This window comes from Gekko japonicus, unplaced genomic scaffold (genome assembly GCF_001447785.1).
Source record: "Gekko japonicus isolate JY-2015 unplaced genomic scaffold, Gekko_japonicus_V1.1 scaffold589, whole genome shotgun sequence".
NCBI lineage: Eukaryota > Metazoa > Chordata > Lepidosauria > Squamata > Gekkonidae > Gekko > Gekko japonicus.
Window position 1 is genome coordinate 501642 of NW_015163105.1, and position 11038 is coordinate 512679.

The window sequence follows — 11038 nt, forward strand, 5'->3', positions numbered from 1 at the left end:
GGAGCCAGGGGAGGGTGGGGTTTGGGGAGGGGCCTCAGCAGGCTACAATACCATGGAGTCCACCTTCCAAGGCAGCCATTTGCTTCAGAGGAACTGATCTCTGTTCTCTGGAGATCAATTGTAACATCAGGAGATCTCCAGGCCCCACCTGGAGGTTGGCAACAACATCTATCCACCAGCATCCTACCCTCTCATTTCCTTGTATGTCTAGACCAGGCCTGGAGCTGGCCTTAGATTTACTTCAATTCCTCCCCAAGGCAGCCCTTTACTTTTACTTAAAAGAGTAAGCGGCAATTATTCACTTAGGCGAAAGCAGGAGAGTTAGATGATGTCAGGGGAGCCATTGGGGTGGAGGCAGAATTCGATCTCTACCCATGATCGTCCCCAGACCCCGAGAACCTGCCTACGCCAGAGTAGCTCCCCATCATCAGCTAACTCCAACCTGGATTCTCTTAGTCGCCCTAGAATCAGATTCACCGCAGTCTGGAAGCTGGCCTTTGTATCTATAGATCCTCAAGCACAAATGGTTGATAAGTCGTAGAACCAGAGGTCATTTCGGGGGGGAACGCGGGGGATCGCAGTTCCCCCAGGTGAGGTGCAAGGGGGCGGGGCACATGATGAAGCCCCGCCCCTTGCTTCCGGCCGCCCCGCTTCCGGCCCTCATTTAGCCAGGAGGAGGCAGGAGAAGAGGGGGGGTAGGTTGCTCCCTCCCCGCCTCTCCCCACCCCTGCCTGCCTGGGGTCAGGGAGGGCCTTGGCGGGGCTTCCTCGCACTCCCGCCGGCCTTGCAGGTCCACCGCTGGGCCCCTGATGTCAGGGGGTGTGGCATATGCTAATGAGTTATGCTAATGAGTTCCCCTCATTCTTTTTCTACGAAACGACCCCTGCATAGAACAAACTTAAGAGTCCGGTGGCACCTTTAAGACCAACAAAGGTTTATTCAAGGTATGAGCTTCCGTGTGCAAGGCACACTTTATGAAATACATTAGAATGGCAGGCAAGGTTCAGACTTACAGCCTGAGATCGAACAGCAAATTAAACATGCAACATGACGATAATCAAGATCTGCAAAGTGAGGCTAAATAACAAGTTAAGGTTATAAGGTCAACAGTTGTAAAGTAATAAATATGTCAGACTAGGAGATAATGTCTAAAGGTGTCTTTTCTAATTCTGGGAAGTGACTGGGATTCCTCATTCTCTCCTCTCAGGCATGGAGGGAACTGAACGGCTACATTTCCCCCCCAAAAATGCTTTTATGTCGGCAGACATCCCAATATCCCTTGCCTCACATTCAGTTTTCGAACATAATAAGCAGCCTTGAATAGCCTCCTCTCTCTGGCACCAAACAAAACCTTCCCACACTTGTGATCAGAAGCAATTTCCTAAGGAAAAGTCAAGGCTCAGGTTCCATTAACATTAGCAAGATGTTTTGTGTAGTGGTTAAGTGCGCGGACTCTAATCTGGGAGAACCGGGTTTGAGTCCCCACTTGCAGCTGCTAGTTGACCTTGGGCAAGCCATAGTTCTGTCAGAGCTGTTCTTGAAAAAAGAGTAGTTTCTGCCAGAGCTCTCTCAGCCCCACCTACCTCACAGGGTGTCTGTTGTGGGGAGGGGAAGGGAAAGGAGTTTGTAAGCCGCTCTGAGACTCCTTTGGGTAGTGAAGGGCGGGGTATAAATCCAATCTCTTCTTTTCTTCTTCAATGAAACTCTGCAACGATTCCGGGTCGAGGGGACAAACGTGATTTCATTTTCACGACTGAGCAAGATACCGAAAACAAGCCTTCATCGCACCCAGCTGGAAAGGACACAGGCCAATTTGTTTTACCCACAACGTTAGCTGTACGTGGAACAGGTTTTCGAACTGGGGCTGTGAACTGGGGGGGCCTGCCAGAGAGGCCTGCCCTATCTGTACCCTCCTGCCATGTGAAGCGTCAGTCCCTTTGATGAGAAAGCTCTCGCTAACAAGGCCCTTCTGATGGAAATGGTGTGGGCGGCTTTTGGGGAAAAAAATGCATAAATTAGTAAAATGTTTTCTAAATGCGCCTAGGAATAGGTATGCAGGCGATGAGTCATGATGGGCCAGCAAAAGAATTCTATCAATAACGCAGAGAGAGAGAGAGAGAGAGAGAGAGAGAGAAAGCGAAGATTGAAATGAGTAACTTGATAATGGCCCTCTCTCCTTGACACCTCCACTTTGATCTGGCTCCTCTTCAGCATTTCAGATGGCCTGTTTGCTTTCATGTCGGTCTTCAAAACAGTTGGGGGGGGGAATATATCAGTCGGAGTGGGGGGGGGAGTACAATGGTTAGGCTTTCGTACCAGGAAGTTCTGGGTTCAAATAACATTCCCGCTATGACCTCACACCTTACGTAAACCTGCGTTCCTCCTCCACCCACTCACCACCAGCTACAAATCTCCTTTGAAAAGAGGAGGGGAATATACTAGATCGAGAGAGCTTGGACTCTCAAAAATGTATACCTGGAAACCTTGTTGGTCTTTCAGCTGCTACCGGACTTGAATATTACAGTCAAACTGGGTCCAGCTACTTGTAGAATCGTACCTCTGCATCCTGACTCCTTCCTTTGCAACCCCCCTCCCGTCTTCAGACTGGGATATTAGGACTCATGGAATCATAGGATTGTAGTATTGGAAGGGACCCCCTGGGTCATCTAGTCCAACCCCTGCACAATGCAAGAAATTCACAATTACCTCCCGCCCCAGTGACCCCTGCTCCACGCCCAGAAGATGACAGAAAAACCTCCAGGATCCCTGGCCAAACTGGTCTGGAGAAAAATTGCTTCCTGACCCCCAAACTGGCAACCAGCATATCCCTGGGCGTATAAGAAAGGGCCACGAGAACTCAGCACTGAGGTCACCTTGTTCCCATTTGTATCTGATGAAGGGAGCTTTCACTCTCAAAAGCTCACACCCAGAAAATCTTGCTGGGCTCCAAGATGTTACTGGACTCGAATCTGCTTGAGAGCCAGTTTGGTGTAGTGGTTAAGTGCACGGACTCTAATCTGGGAGAACCGGGTTTGATTCCCCACTCCTCCACTTGCACCTGGCTGGATGACCCTGGGCAAGCCATCTGTTCTCTCAGGGGCAGTCCTCGAAAGAGCTCTCTCAGCCCCGCCTACCTCACAGGGTTGTTGTGGGGAGGGGAAGGGGAAGGAGTTTGTAAGCCGCTCTGAGACTCCGAGTGAAGGGTGGGGTCTAAATCCAATCTCTTCTTCTCTTCTTCTAGCTGTTCTGTTGCAGACCAGCAGGGCTACCCTCTGAAAGGGTGTATACAGGGCTGGCTGGCTCACTCACTAGGCGATCGCCTAGAGAGGGACGGCTCTTAGGGGCACCAAACGCCACCCGGCCCCGTACTCTGGGAGTTTCTTGATTATTTGTTTCTCATTCTTCCTAAAATGCATTTATTTTTGAAAATAGAGAAATGGGGGGGGCGCGGGGGGGGGGGGAGGAGTCCTCGCCTAGGGTGCAAAATAAGCTGGAGCCAGCCCTGGGTGTATACGAAAGGCTTTGAATGTTGGGAGCATGAGCAAGAAATGCCACAAATGTATTCTCATCAGCTTCTCAAACATGCAGGGTTGCCACTAAAATTTTGTTTTCCATTTCCCTGACTTGCCCTAATTGACTTCTGTCCGTTTCCCTGACCACTGTTCAAAACTAGTTCCAAGTTAAACCCCCCCCATAAGTTATATTACTTTAAATAAAGGTCTTAAACGGTTTAAAATGACATAAATACTGAACTGCAAACATTTGTTAAAATAAGAGCTTCCGCATGGACTTCTTTAAACACTAGATTAAAGTTTGGAGTCCAGTGGCACCTTTAAGACCAACAAAGTTTTAATTCTAGGCATAAGCTTTCTTCAAAGTGTGCATGCACACGAAAGCTGATACCCAGAATTAAACTTTGTTGGTCTTAAAGGTGCCACTGAGCTAAAAACTTTCTTCTTTTGCTTCGGACCCACATGGCTACCCCCCCCCCCATTTTTCTTTAAGTGCTGATTGTTAACTGAACACATCTCTTTAAAAAATGCACTAGAAATTACATGAAGATGGCACTCCAATACACGTAATCTCTAAACATTAACAAACGACGGAATATTTTTGTCCTTGTTTTAAAACTACAGTAAAATTGCATAAAATAAATGTCAATGAATATTCTTAAATATTCTTAGTTGTGAAACTGCAATTAAAAATAAAGTTAGTAATTAGAGTACAAGTATTCTTTTAAAAAAAGATTAAGTAACAGTATACAGCAATCACTTGTTCAGTCTTCTGTTTTTGTTTTGCATTTGTGTTCGTTTCTGATCCATTGTTTCTTCTTCCGCTTTGGCTTTCCCCCCTCAGTCCTCGTTTAGCAGTTTCAAGGTGTTTTAATTTCTCCCTCAAGTTTTTTTCTTTTCCTCTTTTTTCAGAGTTTCTCCTTGTTGCTGATGGCGTGTACCCTCCATGCAGTGTTCCCTCTAAGCTGTGCGGGTGAGCGGCCGCTCATTAACACCGGAAGCCCCACTCAGCAGCAGTCTGGAGCCCCACGGGGGTCTCACGCTGCCCATTGCCCATTTTAAGATTACAGCTGTTCTGCTCAGGATGTGAACTGCTCCGCTCGGGGTGGGTGGGAATCAGAGGGAACATTGTTCCACGTACTCTTTGTATCGGGTATGAGCATGCGTCCAGAACTCAGGACAACATCATCAACCTGGCATTAACAGACAACAGTTTCTTCATGCAAATTCTCTGTTAACATTGACTTATTTATTTATCTATTAGATTTATACCCCACCCTCCCCGAAGGCTCAGGGCGGCTAACAAGATGGCATGAATGCCAACATTAAAACAGATAAAAACAGGATAAAACAATATAATACAATTGAATAAAATATTGGTGCTCTAGATATCACGTCAATCATTTATCCCAAGATGGAGTTAATTAATTGAAAATCCACATGCAACCGAAGTATTACCGTGAGACAGGATAAGGCACATCTTGATAACATTCCACAGGTCTGAGAAATTCTTGTTGCCCATCAAAATACCCCTGTAAAATGTCTCTAACCCAGTCTTGTTTTACCACATATGCCAGAAACTGAGCCTTGAATTCACTGTGGACAGCTGTGGTTAAAGCAGCGTATCCTTGCTTTGATTCTCCCCCCCCCCAGCTGTTGTGTCGTTGATTGAATTTGCTGCATGTAGAAGTTCAAGAACTGTCCCTATTCCGGTGATTCCGACATTTGGTTAGCGTATAATGATGGTAGGCAATGTTCCCTCTAAGCTGTGGAGCCTTGTGAGCAAAAAATTCTACTTTGTGAGCTACTGGCATTAAAGTTGTGAGCAAGAGATTTGGGTGCTGGATAAACTAGTCTGCTCTGGAGCCATCCTTCCTGAGCCAAGACAAAAATGTGTGAGCCAGAGACTCAAAAACTGTGAGCTAGCTCACACTAACTCAGCTTAGAGGGAACACTGATGGTAGGATCTAATGATGATAAGCCACAATCCATCCTGAACTTCAAAAGACTTATCTCAACCAACTTTTCAACAATGGCTACTGCCATGTTTGGACTTTCTAGGTAAAACTCAGCCACTCTGTAAGGTGATGCACAGTGGGACAAAAAAATCCCAACTTCAAGTAGAGGCGAATGGGGTCTGAACTTGCTGAGACAGAGAGGGGGAAAGATCTTGGGGTCGTAGTGGAGAGCTCAATGAAAGCGTCAGCCCAGTGTGCTGCAGTGGTGAAAATGGCAAATTCTATGTTAGGGATTATTAGGAAAGGGATTGAGAATAAAAGGGCGGATCTTGTAATGCCCCTGTAGAGAGCTATGATGCGGCCTCATTTGGAATACCGTGTACAGTTCTGGTCACCATACCTCAAATAGGACATTGCAGAGCTGGAAAAAGTACAGAGGAGGGCAAACCAAGAAAATTAGGGGGTTGGAGCACCTTCCCAATAAAGACAGGCTGAAGGGTCTGGGATTTTTCGGTTTAGAAAAGAGACAACTAAGTGGGGGGGGGGAACATGAGAGAGGTTTGCAAATTTATGCATGGGATGGAGAGAGTTGACAAAGAGAACTTTATCTCCCTCTCCCAAAATACTAGAAATGAAGGGTATCCAATGAAGCTGATGGGCAGTAGGTTCAGGGCGGACAAAAGGAAATACTACGTTTACGCAGAGAGTGATTGAAATGTGGAATTCGCTGCCAGAGGATGTAGTGATGGCCACAGGAATAAACAGCTTTAAAAGGGGATTAGATAGATTCGTGGAGGATAATTCTATCAATGGCTATTAGCCATGGTGACTGAGGGGAACCTCCACATTCAGAGGCACTAATCCTCTGAATCCCAGAGCCAGGAGGCAACATCAGGGGAAGGCCTCGGCCTCTATTCTCTGTTGTTGGCCATCCAGAGGAACTGATTGGACACTGGGAGAGACAGAATGCTGGTCTAGATGGACTATTGGTCTGATCCAGCAGGGCTCTTCTTATGTTCACTTGACATTCACTTACTTTAGTTTCTTGTAAGAGCTTCTTTGGTGCAAAGCCAATTTCCACCTTGCTTCTGTCAAGCAAGTTCTCAGACAATTTCATGTAAGTTGTTAACAACTGTGAACCAGATGGCAATTTTTGCAGCTTTCCTGATTTTGTGGAACGAGTCATTCGCTTTCCGATTAGCTCCTGAAGCTCTTCATATGAAAGAAACACCTATGATTTTGGGGTTTTTTTGCTTTGAAACCTTTGTAGAAATGGCTCCCAATCTCCAGCAACTGTTTCCATGGATGTCATCTTACACTTCATGAGCGGATCTTTCATTGCATTTATATTGTCTATAATATTGTCTATAATGTCTTCTTCATCACTAGCTGCAAAACCTACAGCCAGTGTGCTATTCTAACAGTCTTCAATTACACATGCAGCCATACTGGTTTGTGTAGCAGGCAGGTCTTTGCATTTTTCATCACCCTGAACTAGTTTTTCAGTGTTTTAAAAGCTTCTCTCTTCCTCCTCTGTTCTTTTACTACTTGAGCTCGTATTTGGTTTTGAAGCAAAACTCATTGCAATGGATTGCTGACTTGATTTAATTTACATGTTCTTCTGGCGTGATGGTCCTTGTGCGTGGGACTCTACCACTCTAATTCCCATATTACTTAAGTTTATGTTCAAAGGTTTTGTAGCACTTATGGGATTCCTATGACTGGAGCGGCTCACACAAAGATTTGGCCTCAGTTTTTATCGCTGCTCAATTTTGATCGCAGCAGTTCGGAAATCCTCCACACCTCCAACTTTGACTGCCTCATACGATAAGATATGGGATCAATTTGTAATGAACAAGATCTCCGACTTCTTGGATCAGACACAGACTGGTTCTACTGAGGTCTACAACAAATCTGTTCTTACTTAGGCTCCAGTTCTACAATTCAGGGTGGGACAGGACCTTCTCCCTTCTAATTCCAGTTACCACACTTGGCTTCAGTTCCAACTTGCTGTTGGGACTCCTCTTGTTGGACAGAGTTTCAAGTGATTTATCAATTAACTAACCAACTCTTTAACACATTTTAGTGCATTTATTCTTTTTTTTTTTGCATCCCCCTAAGGGGAGCTTTTTATTGGTTTTTTTCACAACACTACAAACTACAACTGAAAATATAGGAAGGGAAACTACATCTAAGGAGAAAGAAAAGAAACTCACTAATAACTCAAACCCCAAGAGAGGAAGATCAATACATCAGCTTATTTCAATATTAAACTAAAATGCTAGTAATACATTGAACATAGTCGGTTATGTTAAGTTATTTGTCTTTTAACCATCCTTTTATCAGTTAAATGAAACCCTCAGAGCTGGTGTGCAGATTGCATCACCGGGACATCCGGGAGATGCGTCAGCCTGCGTGGCGCCATAAACCGGAAGCCCACTTATTCATTTCTTTTATTATATCTTGCTCCCGCTAGAATGGCTTGTCAGAAAACTTCACGTTAACAGACAATACCTGCTGACTTTTATATTCTACAGTGGCTATGGACTCTTTGCCTTAAAGATTTTTGATGCTTTGTTACATCTTTGGTGATCATATTACAACTTTAACTTTAATACAATCTTTTTGAAATGGACAAAAAAAAGTTTTGCAGCACACTTTACAATAACCTTTGTATTTATCTTCTGATGATAGCCATAGAATGAACTCAGCATGAGATTTGACATCCAGCCACTGTTTATTAAAAACGGTCTTCTTAAAATAGGGACCTGGTAACCAGAGGGTGATGGGGGAACATACTGGGAGAAAGAGAAAGGCCCAAGCCATGTTGCCAGCAACACACAGGAAGTTACTTCATCATACAAGCAACTTCCATGTAATGCTCTGGTATTTGGGCAAAAGCTCTATGGTAAAACTGGCTTCTACCATAGAGGGGTTTTTTTAACCAAATACTAGAGCATCACCCAGAATCGCTGGTGTGATGATGTCACTTCCTGTGCAACACAGGCAACATGGCCTAGACCTTCCTCTTTCTATTGGTAAGTCCCCCCCTCCGGCAAGCAGGGCCTGGAAGTGGGGGACCCCTACCTCCATAGTGTGTGTGTGTGTCTGGCAACCCTCTCTTAAAAGCCATCTTCAAAATATAGTTCCCAATGCAGCCTGTCTGTCTATTTGATGTGAAGGGCTACAGAATTGTCAGTTAACACATGCTTGATACTTAGCTTTAAACTTTGTATGTTTAACCTTGTATGCTAGTTAAATAAATAAATAAATAAATAAATAAATAAATAAAAGATAATAGTTAAATAATTTTGGAGCACCGTAAATTTAGTGAATTGTATTTATTGTATTTTATATTATTCTGTATTGTTTTAATGTTTTAACTTGGGCATCCGTGCCCCTTGTGAGCCGCCCTGAGCCTTCGGGGAGGGCGGGGTATAAATTCAAAGATAAATAAAAAATAAAAATAAAATTAAATGTAGTACCTGCAGGGAGGTTGCACTTACCTGTAACTGGTGTTCATTGAGTGTCTTCTGTGCAGGCACACATGGGAGAGCTTCAGAGCAGGCTTGCCACAGAGGAGGTTCCTACAAGTTTCTAGAATCCACTGGAAACGTGTGAGCCGTTTCCCACCTAATGGTCACATGGTCCAAAGAGGGGGCTCTACACACTCCCTCAATTCTCCTGAGTGGCTGCTATGAGTTTAAAAATGAAACACACACACACACACATTTACCAATATGTTTTTTTTGGTCATGCTCACAGCGGGGTAGGAAGGAGGGATGTGTGCCTGCACAGTGAAACGTGATGAACAGCAGTTACAGGTATGTGCAGCCCTGTTTTGTCCCGAGCAGTCCCACATGGGAGACGACCAAGCTAATTTGCCAGGTGGCGGGGTGAGCCATTGACTGGGAAATCGACTGCAGTCTTGCTGTCCCCACAGAAGTCTCCCTTCGTATATTCACGTCTACAGACAGAGTAATGTCGAATAAAAGCGTCGGAAGAAGCCCACTTGGCAGCCTTGCAGTTACGGGATGCCTCACTGCAACGCAGCGGATGCCGCTTGGGCCCTTGTGGAGTGCGCTGTAACTCTTAAAGGAGAGGACTCTTTGAGTCCACCTTTAAGACCAACAAAATTTAATTCTTTCGTGTGCATGTACACTTCTTCGGATATGTACGTGCATGCACATGAAAGCATATACCCGGAATAACACTTTGTTGGTCTGGCCTGTAAGATGGGAGCTCCAAGCCTGGAGATCCCCTCTTCAAATCCGTCAGTATTCCTTTTCAACAGAAGGATTGAAACCTGTTATTGAAAACCTGGTTAGAGGAAAGAGACTGGAAGAATGCACCTCACCTCACTATATTCGTATCCGGTCAGTTCTTAAGAATGAAGCCCAAGTAAGTTATTGGAATCCGTACCAGAGTACATGGAAGGAGATGTACAAGTAACCAGGAAAAGTAAAACAAAAACAAAAACAAAAAAACCCTGTCTGAACCACATTCATTCTATTCCACAGAACTTTTGTCTGATAGGCTTAACTCCATAAATACCTGTTCATGCACGCAAACCTTTGCCCCTCACCTACAGGGAAAAGATTAGTCTATTTTGTTTGATTTTTATTCATAGCAGGCTTTCCAGATGACATAGCAAGGGGCAGTTCTAGAAATAAGAAATGCAATGTTAAAGGAGAATGTTCAGGTGTTTATCAGTTTAATCTGTTTCTTCTCCATGTTCCAGGAGTGTAATAGCAAAATAACTAATCTTATTAGAGGTTTCAGAACGCCAGTCCCTGTTCCAGGTACCGCTAATCTTTGACACTGCTGTCAGGCTTCCTGCACTGAACGGCTGCCCCAATGGAAGTCAAAGAAACAAGGAAGCATTGTTTCTGTCAAAGGTGCCACTGGGCCCAAACTTTGCTCTGCTGCCTCAGACCCACATGAATCTATTTATATATCTACGTTACCCACCATCATATTTATTTTCTGTCAAATAAACCTTTGTCGTTTATCTCCGTCTTGTCTGTCAAGTCAAAAATCTAAGAAAGCGGGGGTGGGGTTTTTGTTGTCTCTATTTACCTCATATATAAGCACAGCCCGAGTCTAGGAGGTTTCCAAGCACAAGACTTTTAGGGAGCTCATCGCTTACATACTGCCAGTCTTTAATTTAAAGCTAGTGTCCCCCTTTTTATTTGATTGTGGGCAGTTGGGGTATAAAGAAGAAGAAGAGAAGAGATTGGATTTATACCCCGCCCTTCACTACCCAAGGGAGTCTCAGAGTGGCTTACAAACTCCTTTCCCTTCCCCTCCCCACAACAGACACACTGTGAGCAATTTCCCTTCTAATCTGTGGAGTCTTGTGAGCAAAAATTCCACTTTGTGAGCTACTGACATTAAAGTTATGAGCAAGCAATTTGGCGACAGCAATTTGGAGCCATCCTTCCTGAGCTAAGACAAAAATGTGTGAGCCAGAGGCTAAAAAACGGTGAGCTAGCTCACACTAACTCAGCTTAGAGGGACCACTGCCTGTGAGGTAGGTGGGGCTGAGAGAGCTCTGACAGACACCGC